The sequence below is a fragment of the Cyanistes caeruleus genome, chromosome 2 (assembly GCF_971803275.1).
Source record: "Cyanistes caeruleus chromosome 2, bCyaCae1.hap1.1, whole genome shotgun sequence".
NCBI lineage: Eukaryota > Metazoa > Chordata > Aves > Passeriformes > Paridae > Cyanistes > Cyanistes caeruleus.
The window spans coordinates 27,410,450-27,426,662 of NC_141702.1; the positions used below are offsets into that span (position 1 = coordinate 27,410,450).

General features: G+C 34.8%; 1 long non-coding RNA gene across 1 annotated transcript; it reads left to right on the top strand.

Annotated features, from left to right (window-relative positions):
- Positions 1 to 3,343: 3,343 nt before the first annotated feature.
- On the top strand, positions 3,344 to 14,957 carry LOC111925829 (uncharacterized). Its single transcript, XR_002862485.2, has 3 exons — positions 3,344 to 3,468; positions 6,306 to 6,348; positions 11,032 to 14,957. It is a non-coding gene; the product is annotated as an uncharacterized LOC111925829 (long non-coding RNA).
- Positions 14,958 to 16,213: the final 1,256 nt, after the last annotated feature.

Sequence of the window (16,213 nt, forward strand, 5' to 3'; positions counted from 1 at the left end):
CTGGAGAGTGTGGTCACTGTTTCAGCACGCAGCAGGTCAAGAGCTTTTTTTCCCTTTCTTTACTTGGCAGTCTCTGGTGAATTCAGTCACAGCAAAAACTGCAGCTGAGCCAGGGACCGGCCTGGCCCGGCCAGAGCCCGGGGCAAGCCCCACAGGCCCCATCTCCCGGCTGGGAGCCGCTGGGCCCAGCCCAGCCCCTGCCCCACTGGGCCGCATGGCCTGGGCAGGGAACGGGAACCCAGCTAAAGCTCAGTTACCTTTCACAGCCAGGAAACAAAGAGACAAAGAAATTCCCAGGCTTACGTCTTAAGGTGGTGATCACAGGTTGATCTCACTTTTCAATGGTCAAAACTGCTGTCAGTTCTTAGAAATGGCCAGCTGTTGGCCAAGAGAAAAACTCCCACCAGCCTCCAGCAGTTTTAACTTCTTTAGGTGTTTCTCTTTGTTTTCTTAAATGCCAATCTATTACAGAATTTAAAGTCATGAAGTTCCATAGAATTACCTAGGCACAGAAATCTTCTAACTTTATAACTACAATTGTAATTTCCATATTCTAAAGTCTAATGAAGGTAAAACTCCATTTAGTAATTTTCTTGCCTCATGTATTATCCTTATGCTTGTCTTATGACTATGTATTTTTAATTTGTCTTCTTACCAGGGCAGTTGTTTAATGGCATGGGCAAAGACGAATATAAAATTAGAATCCACTGAAGAGAAAGAGGATAAGTGTGCCTGCTTTAGGGCTCCTTGACTACTTACTGCCAAGCTTGCATGAAACCACTTCTTGTTATCATTCATTAGGTCAAGGAGCAGAGATAATTTGATTTCTTAGAGTGAAGGCTCTCAGTCCTGCTTTACTGATAACAGCAGTGGAGTGGGCCCAATGGAATGTTGGGTAATTAAACATCTTTTACATTATACCAGTCTGTTGCAAAAATTGATGCTGAAAAAATAAGGGCACTTTTTCAGGTGAGTCTGAAACTCAAAATTTGACCAGTGGGCCTGTTTTACACTACAAATCATAGAATAATCCAGGTTGGAAGGGACCTCAAGGTGTACACGAATCTCCTGCTCAAAACAGTGTCCACTACATGTTCAGATCAGGTCATTTAGAGTTTTGTCCAGGTGCATTTTGAAAATCCTCATGGACAGAAGTGACATAACCTCTCTGGGAAACCTGTTCTGCTGCTAGAAAAATTGGTTTTTACTTACATCTAGTTATATGGATCCAACCATGCAATCATTGGCCACTTCATCAAACAGCCAAACAAATAAAAGTCCAAAAGGTAATTTTATCTGTATTAAAATTACAGGATAGGGTCATAGAATAATTGAGGTTGGGAGAGACCTCAAAATGGAGTCAGTCATGTAATCAGACCAGATTTATCAATGCCTTTGCTTAGTTGGGCCATTTTATCACTTGGCAGGTGTTTGCTTTCAGTAAATATCACAGAATTGTAAAGAAAACACACAATGCTTCCTGAATGCACTGCTTTGTGTATTTTATTCTGGGAAATTATCTGTATGACACCGTATCCCTTCTGTTAAGCTATTTGATGAAGTTGAAAAGGCAGAAGGTGTTATTCAGTTAACCATTATTTTTCATCTCTTCATTCAGATATCTGCTTGCAGCTGATGTCCCTAATGTCATTTAGTTATTGGTTTTCACTTATTCTTCTCTGATTCTATTTGTTAAATGGAGGTGACAAATAAAAACGTAAAATTTAATGATGGTTTAGTAGAGAATGAGTTTGTGCAGTGGGACAGATTTGTACAAGCAGAAGCAGTGTACTTGTCACTTGTTTGTGCTTATTGTTTCATTCAGTTACTGAGGAGATCGACCTATAGTAGTTGAAGTGATCTTCTGGAGCAGAAATTTGAATTTGAAATTTGAAAAATTCCTTGATTTGAAAAATTCCTTGATACCCTATTTAATATATCTTGCATATGGCATATCTTTAATTCATCTTCTCTTCCATCAAAAGAAACAAGCTGTAACTCTGTAATCCACCCACTCTGTCCTTGGGATTTTAAAGACTCCAAATTTTGACTGGACTTTTAAAATATGTATGTCCTATATGGAAGGGCAGAATACTGCTAACACATCAGCCAGCAAGTTCACATTTGTTTTCAGCAGAAGGGATGCATAATTCCCCTGCTGATTTTGCCTAAAGCCTTTTTCATTCTTTTGACTTTTTACCTGTGTAAGTTGGTAATTAGAAAAGAAGGTAGCAACTTTTTTAAATTAGAATCTTAAAATAATTAGACAAATAAAAATAAACTGTTGTCTGTTTCTTTTCTGTCTTAATACATATGATTTCAGATATTCTATGATTTTGTAATTATTCCTGTGAGGTGCAGTGTACAAGCTGTTTATATGAGATGAATGGAAGCATGAAAGGTAAATGCTCCATTACACTCATAGTGTATTGCTTCTTAATTTATATCTTGCTTTGGGCAATGCAGGGGATTATTTTGGCAATTTCTGTATGGCTGTTTCAAATTCTGTAGATTTATCTCCCAAGGCTGCTTTTATTTCTGATTTGAAAAGCATTTGGTAGACAGAAATTTCACCATGTGTTTGCAGATAAATTTCCTACTTATTTTATTTTGCTTATGGCAACATAGTGGTTTAAGGGGAGAGACAAGCATAATGACCATGACTTTCTTTAATAGGACAGGAAAACATAGAGCTTGAAGACAATAAATACAATTATGTTTTTATGAGCAATCATATAAATATACTGTTAAATTTTTTCTCTTAAGCAACATACTCAAAATGAGAATAAAAGTTCCTAAAATCAGCCTGAATAGATTTTCTCCATATTTCTCAGAGTATTCCTTCTGCCTAATCTAAACCCAGTACCACTGGAAACCATTAGTTAAATGAACCTTAATAGCAATAGGCAAATACTTTTGTATACAAAGCTGTTTTCTCAGCATGAGTCATTGTTATATGTGAAAAACCACTTTGACAAGAAATAGCTGCCTGACAAGGTGAGCTGTTCTTAAGATTCACTTTCTCCATTTGAAGCAGAATATGTTGTATATCTCTAGAGTTTGTATAAGTAACTTTTGTCCAGAGGAATTACTCCTTTCTCAGAAAGAACTGGTTGAGTTAGAAAGGACCACGACTCCATGCCAGGCATAACAAAAAATGCAATAGCTGCTTGTCTTGGTTTTGGGTCAGATAGAATAAAATTTTGTCTTAGGAATTTGTATGGGTTTATATTTTGTATCTGTGATTAAAACAGTGTTAAAAACAGACCAATGTTTTATTTTTTTGCCAAGCAGTGCTCAAATAACATTAAGGTTTTCTCTCCTTCTCACACCATCCCGTCAGCAAGAAGGCTGGAGGTAAACAAGATGCTGTGAGGGGACACAGACAGGACAGCTGGTCCCAAGTGACCAAAGGAACATTCCATACTATGTGTAATCATGCTCACTATTAAAAGCTACAGGAAGGAGGTAAGAAGGAGGGACATTTAGAGATACAGCATTTGTTTTCCCAAGTCACCGTCTTGTGTGAGGAAGCCCTTTTCTCCTGGATATGGCTAAGTGTCTGCCTTGCCAATGAGAAGCAGTAAATTAATTCATTTGATTTCCTTTGGTTTTGCTTTACCTTTTAAACTGTCTTTACCTCAATGCATGAGTTTTCTCACTTTTAAAATTCTCTTCCCCACACCAGTGGGGGCTTGTCAGCAAGATGCTGTGTGTGGTTTAAATCATGACTTCTCTATGACTGCGAAAACCTGAAGAAGAAAGCAAATGTTAGAAAGCCACAATTGCATTATGAAGACAAGTCTTTCAATCTGGCTACCATGCCAGCACAGTTCTCTTTTTGAATAGTTTACATAAGCAAAGGTAACTGACACAGATCTTCAAGTTACAAACATGGTGTTTTGGTGCTGATCTACTTCAGCTGACTTAAGATCTCAAAATAAAATTAAGTTAGGAACTCAAGTAAACCTGAACTAATTCCCATAAAAGCCTGCGATATTCCATCAACCACTAAGACAATGTGTCTAAACTACATGGTTATTTGTAAAATGTCAGATGGGATGGAAACTGGCTCTTTTTTGAACTTCACAGCATCAATGAAGCTGAAGAAGATGTAAAGTTTTTTTTAAAAGTACAATTTTAGAATTAATTTTTTTTTAAAAGATACTTTAGCAGTGATAGCACATATGAAGCTCAGAACATTTAAACAGTTTCATATTTAAAAAAAACAACTTTAATATTATCTGTTTTGTCTTCATTTTTCTCAAGTGTCTGTCCCAAAGAGGAGCAATGGAAAATTTTATGATCATACAAAAAAAAGCTTAAAAGACGAACACTAGGTTCAGAATTGAGAAACTGAGGTTTAAAATTCAAGCAACTGTCTGGGCTGAAATTTTAAAACATATTTGGACAAACTCTAAAATATTTAGTATTGAATACTCCTTTGAACTTGGATTCACAGATCATTTAAACCACTTATTTTTACTATTGTCTCACTCCATCTCCTGTGACATCTTAGCTGCTGTATGCAGATATGTACATATTGTCCTCCCACCTGAGGAAGCAAAACACAATCAAAATACTGCATTGTGCTGTAGGGTCAAACTGCCCAATGTGGCTCTTAACTACATGTAACTGATAAAGATCTTAGTGTGTTCCCATGCTGGAAAAACTCTTGTTACCTGGGCCTGTATGTGACTAAGATCAGGAGGAAAGTCTGAAAGACTGGAAATGTCAGCATCCACAGGAGTCTCTGAATTGAGATGCCTAGCCCTTTTCTTAAAGGAAACAAGGAGAGAAATTTTCATACTTGTTTAAAAGCAAGTTTTTTGAGAGTTTGTCAACATTGCAGCTGTACAAAGCAGGGGAAATATATTTAGTGATTGTCAAGCTTCTAGGATCTGGTTTGAAAACTCAGAAAAATTCACACGGAAGAAGTGACATTTTTAAATAAGTATTAAAAAAACCATGGACATTACAACATTTATATTATTTACATTCTTGTAGGAAATATTAGCAGCCAGAAAGTAACCATTTCAGTTTTTATGTACATACCTGGATAGAACAGAGTTTTTCAGAATTATAAAAAGGTTTATATTTATGTAAATATAAATATTAAATTTATGTAAATATAAAGAAGCTGGAGTTGTGAACATGAATAAAAGCAAGGACAATTTAAACAACTATTTGCTAGTAACATGTTTTTTCATAATCCTGGAAGGCTTTATGAGTTTCTTTCAAATGTGTTAACTACTTTCACCATAACTCCTACTGATATAAGAGGAAACATAATGGATAGTCTTCTTCTATGCAGGAGATTACTGACCAGAGTTCTTATAGTCATATAGAGAGGTTTTGAAAACTATTTACAGCTAATTTAATATCAAACCATAGTCAAACTGATGTAAGTACTCTGTCCTTAACTTTCAGATTTTCAGACTATCTTACTGTTTCATATCTATCAGAATACACATAAAAACTAGAACTTTTATAATGAAAACCTAGAGAAATAGTTTCTAAAGTTCTCAGCAGTCACGATGTTACAAGTAAGGACTAATTCAAATACCGTGTCAAATCATAATAAAAGGTTCAATGAGTTTCTAACATTATAGATGAATGCTTCAGCTACCATTCATTTTGATGTAAATCTTTCCAGCACTAGATGTAAGGCTATATATAATAGAGAGAAAATCCATTTTTAAAGGCAAAACCCAAGAGAACTAGATGCTACGATGTTTCAGAATGAATGTTGTCTGCATCACTGTGCCTTCATGCTATATTACCTTGAGATAATTGAGATACCTTGGACATGACAGCAGAAAAGACACATAAGTTATGTATATTGGCATGTGTAGGTATAGCCTGGTAATTCAAATTAAAATTCAGGTTAAATTTTATCGCAAAACAAGAGGAATACGATGACATTAGGTATGGTCTTGTTCTGTACATAGCTGGACATTTAAATGTACAGCATCATTGGAAAGACACATGTATAAATTAATTTAGATATATATATATATATATATCAAGCATATATTGCTTAAATAACTTTTTACTCATACAGTTTTGGTACATCTTTGAGTAGCTTGAAAGACTTAATTTTTCTATTTTTTAAATTTTTTTGCTATGAGAAAATAAAACAATGAGATGCCATTTTAGACAACAGTGTTCTGCATTTTCCTAGAACGTTTAAGTAAGAAGTTACAATATGCTCAAACCACTCAGAAAAAAACATTTCTACTGAAACTGAAAATGCCTTGTATATTTCTAGACAAGTAAGGCTTCTCATTCATTTTTCTTCCAAGGAAGAAATAAGGAGGAAGACGTAAACTCAGCTGTCAAGAAAATGTAAGTTGAAGATGGGATTATTCTTTGATTTAAGTTCTGTATTACTCAAGTACTTAAGGAGCATTTTTAATTTAAACTCTAATATATCAGCTATTATTTTTCTTTCAACTTTAACTTTTTTTCCAAAGGCACAGGAATTAGACATTAATCTTATGTTTTGGCTTAGAAGCTGCCTGATTTGCTAAGTATGGCGTAAAAGTAACACTCAGCTTTGCTCCTCATTTATAATTTAACCCTGGAAGGGCTAATTTTTTTGTTTGAATATATTTCTCATATTTCTGTATAGCTTATAGTAGGATATAACATTCAGAAAAAAAATAATTTAAGCAATAGTGTTTGAAATTTCTAGTGGAAGATCATGAGAAAATTAATTTTATGAAATCTAGTCTTGACTTGTGTTTTTTAGTGATTGACACACATGCCAGTGTCAACTGAAATTTTACTGATGGCACATGTAGTTGATTCAGTCTGGAAAGAGGAGGACAGTCTTCCATTTAATTTCCAGAACAATTTCCAGAACACACTATAGCATCACTGAACACATTGAAAATGTGTTTTATTGGAGAAACATAGTATCTCTGGGCCTCTGGAAGACCGCACAGCAGAAGCAGAAAGGTACAGATACCTCAGGACTGGATGTGATACCAGTCCAGTTCTCACGAGAGCATAGTAAAGGGGGAAAATCCCCTCCCTTAACCAGTTGGCCACACTTCTTTTTATGCAGTCTGGGATACTGAGCTGCAAACAGATTTTGTGGGTTCATTCTCTATTTTTTCATCCACCAGTACCACAGATAAAGAATTTGAAGAATTTGCAGCCCATTTGTAGTTTCCAATGTTCAAAGAATAACACAAAATTTCTGATCAAATTGATGTGTACTCCTAACTTCTTCACTGATCATGATCTTGTCTGGTAGCAAAAAAAAAAAAGAAAAAAAGAAAAAAGTATTCCTAACATTTCCATCTGGATAGAAGATCTTGGCATATGATGATGCCTTGGCCTTTGTTACTCACATTTTCATCAATCTCTTGGCCAGATTACAGAAATGTGATATACCTGGGCAAAAAGCCTGGAGTGTTTAGGAAACTCTAACTAAATACAGAAACACAGACCACCAAAAATACATCAAAGCTGTGTTGTACTTTCTATAGTAGCTCTCATAAAATTATGTTCATGACACATTGTGGCTTCATTCCAAGGTATCTGAAAGACCTCCAGAAGTTTCAAGATAAAGATCGACAGCTTGGCTCTTCTAACACAATAGACAATGTATTTTAGGAGGTAGATTTTTCATAGGAACTTCTAATCTATAGAAATAAGAGATTATCACTGCGGATTAGTTGAGCATCACTATCACATTTTGAGATGTTTTATAGATTACTGATAACATTTTCACCCAGGGCAATGTTTAACTATTTGTAGTGGTAGAAAAATTTTCTATAAAAATGTTGAAATTTTGTCTGTTGTTTCAGCCATTAATCTTCTAACACCACTATGTCCATTTTTATAGATACATCTGTATATTAGAAGTCTTTTGTATTACCTTTTTTTCCTCTTCTCTGGTCTCTTCCCTTCCATCCCCTTTTCTTACCTCACTTTCAACCTTTTCCAACAGATCATATACTTCTAATCACTTTTGTCCTTTGCTTGTTCACAATTTATTCACGTCTTTCTTAAGTTGTGATGTCTAAAGCCAAGCAGAGTAACCCTTTTCTCTGTGGTCCCTGCTGTAATTTCTTCTGCAAAGGTTTTAGCTGTGTGTGAGGTCCAGCTTTGATTTATTCCAGCTGTGGAACCTTGACTCAGGCTGCTGAGTCAGAGCCATAGTGATGAGAAAAGACAAAATTACAGAGGACTGCTGATCTGTGATCATTATTGGATCAAGAATTCAACAAAAACTGACAGGAAAATATAAAATCTTTAAAAAAACAATGCAGAGAGGGTAGCTGGAGGGTGACTTGTCCAGGATAGTCACAATTTTCTGTGCTGGGTTCAAGCTATCAGGGCTGTCACTACTGATGGAGCTGGACAAAGGTGACAGCCGTTGATGATGGTTCCCAGGAGCCATGACCACTGACCCTTCCCTCCTCACCAACCAGGCTGATGAAGGCTTTCCAAGTGCTGTACCATCACACAACTTCATGGCTTGCTAGATAGTATCTGATTTTTATGTGCATTATCTACTACATAATTGATTTAGACTTATGGCTTACACACATTCTGCATGAAACCTCTGTGCCCAGCTAATGATGTCTGAACAAAGCAATCTTAAATTACTTGAACAGCAGTGTCCACAAATAGAGATCTTGCAGGTCTTGACTGGGGGTGGCTAATTGCAGAGCACTGCATCTTTCAACTGCCTCTGTCTTTGTCTCCATAAATCTAAATATTTTAAAACAAAGATAAATTGAACTACATATAAAACATTCACAATATAATCCACACACTTTATTTTAGAAACACAGGCCCTAATAATGGAAAAAAAGACTAATAAATGTTAATCATGCTGTTCAATGAATTCTTGGTAGAAGAAAATCTTGTTAAAAACATTAAACACCAGACAAAATAAATTTTAATTATTTTAAAGGAAGAGATAGATTTGGCTGTATAAGGAAGTAAACAGTAAGAATGTACACAATACTGAGTGGCTTGTGATATGAATAGCCAACTTTGGATCCTCAATGACTTACTGTTGAGTTACTGTAAAAACAGGCTGCTTTTTGGGTCTCAGAATTAAGTTATACTCTTTTTTTTTTTTTTTTTTTTTTTAACTGTGAGGTGTCAGGGAAACTCCTAAACGCTAAAGAAGTGCCTCTCTCCTATAAAAGCAGTTTCTCTTACTCCTATTAACAGTGATGGAAGGTTTTAGCCATTTTGATAAAGGGCATCTGTAAAAGCATCTGACAGTTTTCGTAACCTCTCTGCCTTGAGAACAATAGACATTTTGAGAAGAGTGTCCATGTGGGAATTAATTTTGTCTTACTTCCCGGCTGGTTAAACAAACCAGAATACTTGAAAAGATACTTGCAAAGCTCAATATTGACTGAAGAAATACTGACTGAAAAGTCTTTGGTTTCATACAGAGATTTTTTTTTTATATTAAGATTTTAGGTATGTATAGAGGTTAATTGTATTTGAAATTAAAGTAGCAATGTATTTCAAACAGGTGGTATTTGTTTCTACTAATATATTTTAGGGGTTTTTTTTAATAATTGGTTTGCTTATGGCACTTCAGGCAATTCTTCGCAAAGATTAAATGCAGTATTCATAATATTTAGTATTCTTTTTAGTCATTATGTCAAAATTTAGGGTTTGGACTGTTTGGACAAGTTTGCCTTTACTAGTAAACAGTCAAATGTGGGTTTTTTTTTTTTAATTATTTTCATGTGGTCATAATAAATAACCCACTCCCTACAACTCCCTAAAAAGTGGCTGTAGGCAGGTGGGGGTCAGTCTCCTTCTCCAGGCAGCAGCTAGCAGAACAAGAGGACACAGTCTTAAGCTGAGCCAAGGGAAATACAGGTTGGATATTGGGAAAGGTTTTTTACAGAAAGAATAATGAAGTACAGGAATGGTTTGCCTGGGGAGGTGGTGGAGTCACCATCCCTGGATGTGTTTAAGAAAAGACTGGATGTGGCACTCAGTGCCATGGTCTAGTTGAGGTGTTAGGGCATGGATATTAGGACTCAATGATCTTGGAGGTCTATTCCAACCTAGTGATTCTGTGATTCTGTGATATTCTAAATTATTGATTTTATTATTCAAATCCAATAACAACACCTTATTCTTAAAAAATTAAAAGACTGTAATTTTTTTTCTGTTTTCTCTATTTTCTGGTACGTAGTGACAGCTTAGACAATTGCTATATTAATCTTGTGTATTTTCATTCCCCTTTTAAATAACATTTCAAAAGTAATCATGAAAGGATCTTTTTACTGTCAGCTTATACTAGGGCAAAATTAGCATCCTGAAAAACTACACTGAATATTAAATGACACTCCCATGTAAAGAATTTATAGACTAAAAATCTAGTTGCAAGCACCCAGAAAACATGTCACTTCAGTCAGCTGGCTTTTAATTGTCTTACATGGAAGATAATGGTTCAAATAGAGCTAGTTTCTGTTAGTGGGTATCAAACTGATTCCAGATCAAGTAAAAAATAGAAATTTGCCCTAAATATCATATTTTAAGTAAACCTTAAGTATCCAGTATAGTATACTCTTAATTGTTTTATCTAACACTGAATTATTTCACTTCAGATATTTGCTGAAGACTTAGTAGAACCATGTGAATTTTTTTTTTAACCTGAATCTTTGGTTCAGAACTCTTCCTAGGTCTAGATTTCAGCTTGATCACATGTTCAGAAATCTACTAACCTGGTATCTTGCACTACTTTTGAGCAACTGCCCAAACCCATAGTATATTGAGTCATATCCAAAGTCTGGGAAAGACCAGCCTTTCTAAGTATCCCTATTGGTCTACCAGAAATATGATTGCTTTTTCCATAGGGCATATAAATATCTAAATGTAAGGAATTAAATAGCACAGTGCTTTCACCTTTTTTTTATGCAAAGGAGATACCTATTTAGGGCAAAAATTCCTTAATAAAACTAAAGTCTCTCAGATATTAAAGTTACCATAACAATAACTGCTTCTGTCTTTTTTTTTTTTTTTTCTTTCCAGATAGTTCCAGTTACAGTTTGTGTGCTTACCTGCAAAAATGCTCATTTTATTTACTATCAGGCTCATATCTTTGAAAATGGTCCACTGAAAATAGTCAGCAGATGCAACACTATGTTCAGTTAAGTGTTTTATTTGAACAAAAATGTTCTTTCCAACAGCAGGAAATTCAGGGCTTTATTGTTATTCTTAGTGTTCTGCAATTTTGGACCCTTCTACCAATGTGTATTCTGCTATTTTTCTTCATTCCAATGATATATTGTCTTATTTTTCCTTTTCCTCTAGGTAACTATTAGAACCCTTGTAAATTCAAATTTTTTAAAAAAAGTAGGAATTTCCCAAATGTCTGTTATCATTCCTGTTACAGATAGTTGAACAGTTGAGGCAGACTCTGCTGATTTTGTAGTATCTGCCTATATGCAGCTTCTAAATTATTTTTGATGTTTGTGATGATAAGAGCACTCACCTAGAGTCCCTCATCAAGGTGGCAACTGGAACTCTGATAAGTCTGATAACTCTGTTCAGTCCTAGAAGGATGATTTTGTTTGTCAATTCTGCATGAATATACCTTACATTTGGAACCAAGCATTGCTAGGAAATGTACTGGCTTGAAATGAAGAATAGAAATAAAATGGCATGTGTATTTGGAAAATAAGAATGGTTTAGCCAGAGCATTTCTCATAGAACGTCAAACCAGCTTGGTTGGAAGTCAACCTAGAATACAGCTAGAACATGTTTTTAAGCAGAGTCAGAATCTGGAAGTGCTCAAGGAATATGCTCAGGACAGAGCATATTTTAAGATGATGAGAAGAACAATGAAGACAAAATAACTCAGGGTTTCTTACTTTATGATTGTGGATTTGGTCTGTTTCCTAAGTAAAAGGTATTTTATTTCTGCATGTATTATATACCACAACTGTTAAGTATCTTTAAGGAGCTAAATTATACACATAGGGGGCACTTAAAGGCAGGCTTCAAAGCAGGACTCAGCACAGTGTTTAAGAGATCTTCACTGTGGAAATATTGGCACACAGGCTTATAGGTCTCAGTTCTTCACTGTGTCTAGGGGATACAGTAAAGTAGACAAGGAAAGAAATCTCAAGAAAATTTAAATGAATACAAGTCTAATACTCTTGCTATGCACTCTGCAATGAGAATAAAAAGCAGGTGTAAAAGCTACTTTCTTAAATCAATGATCTTGGCTTTCAGATGAAAAAGACTCAATTCAAAAGATGCAATAAGTATGCTGTTGAAGAGAAGGCAATTGAATAATATGTCAACCCAGTAAGATCAATGATATATACATTTTCTGCTATAGACTATCATGTCTTCTCTTTGATCCTAACATTCTACGGTTTCCACATGTGGGTTGGTATTATCTTTAACTGTTTGGTACAATTTGTCTTCTACTCTATTATATAGATTTATCTTGCTAAAGTTATCAAAAGTAAGAAGTGGTGAAGACATATAGCTGTATACTACACTGTGAAAGAGCTTTCATAACGCCTAAGTTATAAATTATGTGATTTCCTACACATGGATATGTTATGAACCGTCTCTGAGACAGAGTAAATGAAGTTCCTGCTAATAAATCCTTTGGGATCCCCTGGAATCAGAGTGAAATGACACTGAATGATTGGTGCATACATATGAGGCAGGGTTATTTTAAAACAATTTAATTAAAGTGTAAAGGAGGTATGCAGCTGTTTTAGTTCTTTACAACAAAAATATAAAATTATTAATATATGGAAAAGAAAGAGAAGAACAGTATAAAGTAGGTAATTGAGAGGAAAGATATCACCACCTGTAGATTCAGCAATGAGTCTTGATTGTTGACTTAAATATAATTTTGATGTCTGTGAGCAAAGTAATGGTTACAGTCTCAATCTGTTTTTCAGTTTACATACATTCAGGTTGGCATGGGAATGCCTAAATCCCCTACCAGGGAGGGGATTCTTCATGTGTGGTGTAAAACCAGGGGGCATGCACAGCCTGCTGATGGAGAGTTCCCACAAGGATCTGAGAGGAGTTTTTGGGTCCTTGTTGGTCTGTAGCCTCTTTAGGGATATGACTGCTGTTTGATACCACCTCTGGTGACCATGCCGTGTGTCTTATGATGAAAAGGGGGAAGTTGAGTTCAAAAGAGCATTGACCTACCTCCAATCTTAGCAGCTGTTCCCCTTGGTTGGAAAGAGCGTGTTTAAGACATCACCATCCCAATTGTCCTGGGTGTTATCAACCACAGAGCAACCTAGACAGTGGTTAGGTTGTCACAGAAAGGAAAACATGTATGCACACGGGTACATATATGTGTATATGTATGTGAGTGAAAAACATTGAGTCTAAGCTGTTCAGCAGACTTCAAATAACTGAATGGACTGAGGAAAATAATTTATTTGAATATTTTCTTAAAATGGTGATAAAAAAATTAGGAAAACTTGGATACTATCAGTTGCTTCAGTTTGGAGTTGGCTGCCTCTGCCTCCCTTTGGTTTACTTTGGCAGAAGGATATCAAGCAGATGTGGATGCCTCTCGGCTTGTTTTATCTGGCTTAATCTTGAGATTATGGCAAGACACACAGTCCTGCACAGACTACTACTCCAGTCTTACACAATTTAGAGACTCCTTTACATGACCTGATGTCAGAGCTGACCTTGCTTTGAGCTGGAGGTTTGGCTACCCACCTTCTGCTGTCCCTTGCAACTCAAATTTTAGATACATGATGGTGATCTTAACATTCGCTTTTTGGCATGGCGGTTCTGTCAAGGCTTGATGGGCTACTGAATCTGAGGCATCATGAGTGCATACCAAGGATGCAGACACCCTTGAACAAATATGGCTGTTTCATATTAGCACGTATTACGTAAAGCACACTTTTTTCATTTTCCTAATGGAGAATTTTTCTTAAAATGGATGTTGTGGTTTAGCCCATGGCTGGGACAGATTTAACATTTCAGTATACATTCCTTCACATTATACTAAGTGTTGTGCTTCTTGCCATGACTGTCATAATTCATCATCACTTGAAGAGGTGTAATATAAAAACTCAGGACTCTATTTTAAGATAATTATCCTAACCAAACTCTATGAGGAACGTTATGAAATGTGTAGTATGAAAATCTCTCTTTTCCTTTGCAAGGTCATTTCTTTTTCCATACTGTCCCCAGGATAAAATTTAGAATTACAAAACTGTTATTTTTAAACATTGTTTTTCAGTCTAGTAAGATTTTTTTCCTAAGGGTACAAGAGTAGGTTTTGGTGACGTATGGCAGTAGGGGTTGCTATGGGAATTACTTATTGTTACTGAACTGAAGGATGATAACTCAAAGAAAATTCCTGTGAACAGCTTTAATTCATGTGCTTCTTTTTCTTTGAGATTAATCAGACTTTTTTTTAACGTGTGGTAAAACCACAAAATCAGAAAAGTACTTTGAAGATAAAAAATGTATCTGTTCACTGAGTAATTCTGATTGTTTTTCTGTTCATTTACCTTTCATTTGTGTTCTGAGTTCAGGATTCAGAAGGACCAAAGGCAGGGAATGTGTTAAATACATTATGGTGCTGATAAATGACAACACTACAGCTTTGATGAGCTTAGACAACTTGTAAAAGAGTGATAGCACCCAAAAGACACAAAAATACTGTAGGCTCAGAATCAACCTATCGGAAAGTTCTCTTTTTAGTACACTGCATACTTCTAATCAGTACTTTTGGAGACAGTTGTTTTAAGAAGTTCACAGCAAATGCAATAGAATTAAAATTATTTTCATTCCCAAATAGGTGTATTAGGTACTCATTTTGAAAAATTTTCTTTTCTCAAGTGTGAATTTTTTTTTCTTTATGACAAACAGCTGGTGCACAAGGGGACAAAGCTTTTAAAAAGCTTTTTTCTATTTTAATAAAAGTTTGCCCATTTTTATCATAAAAATTTATGTGTAGCAATGATATGTATCATTTGCATCATGCACCTGGCTCAGGTATTTGTGACAAAATGATACACAAATCCTCCTATCTCCAGCATCTTAAAAAATAAACAAAAAAGAATATATATGAATTTCATTGCTTTACTTATCATAATATAAACTGTGGACAGCTTCTCTTGGATTATGATTACATTGTCCTCCTCAATGCAGAGTTCTAAAATGGAATGAATGGGTTGAGGTATGCAAACCTATTATTCTCACATAAATTTAAACAGCTCTGTGGAATACCATTTCTTCTGTGTGCATAACCAATTTTAAAATTTGATCAAGTATATAGCTCTAGCTTTAGAACTGACACTGATAGCATAAAGAGGAAGTGAAATGATTATGTAACTTTACAATCAATAAATAATGAATAGTAATTATTTATTGGACAGTAAATCAATGAAAGAAGACTGTGCCCATTTTCATGTTGTCACAAACACAACAGATAACTAGGCATAATCGATTCAAAGCTAATTTCTTGACACAGAAGGAAATGATTGATTTTATGAATGTTTATATGCTCAGTGTATTAAAGTGGTATGAAGTCCTGAGCAAGTCAAAATTTTTGAATTTCTTATGCTTATTGTTATTTCAATCCTAGTCCATGCATGATAAGGTCAAATACAAATTTGATCTTTTTAAATTTTTAAAATTATTTTAAAATAGAATTTTTAAAATAAATTCTACAACATTTTGTACTTTTTTTTTTCCAGTTGCAGGACAAGTAACAGAAAATATTAATAAAGGCTCAGCTTCCATTTAAACCTACACTTTTGCTCTTGTCCACATATTCTTTTGTGAAGAGAACTTTCTATCAATAAAAATGTTTGACACTTTCCTTTAATCAGGTGTTAAACAATTACTTTGAAAAACATTATTAACCAGTAAGAAACTGTTTAGATATCAGTAAAAGGAGTCATAACATGGTCATGTAAAGAGCACTGGGGAAGTTTACTAAATAATCTTTTAAAGTAGTCATAATGATGCAAATTATATTTTATTATTTTTTATTTATTTAATTTATTATTTATTCTTATTACTTTATTATTTTTATTAGTTATATACTATTAATGCTGTAAATTATCTTACCTTTTTTTTTCCTATCACATTAAGAAGGACATGAAATGTCAAATATAATTTATTTATAAAAAATGCAGCGAGAAAACATATTTTTCTCATTTTCCATTTTTTTCCTTTAATTCATAGATATATAGAG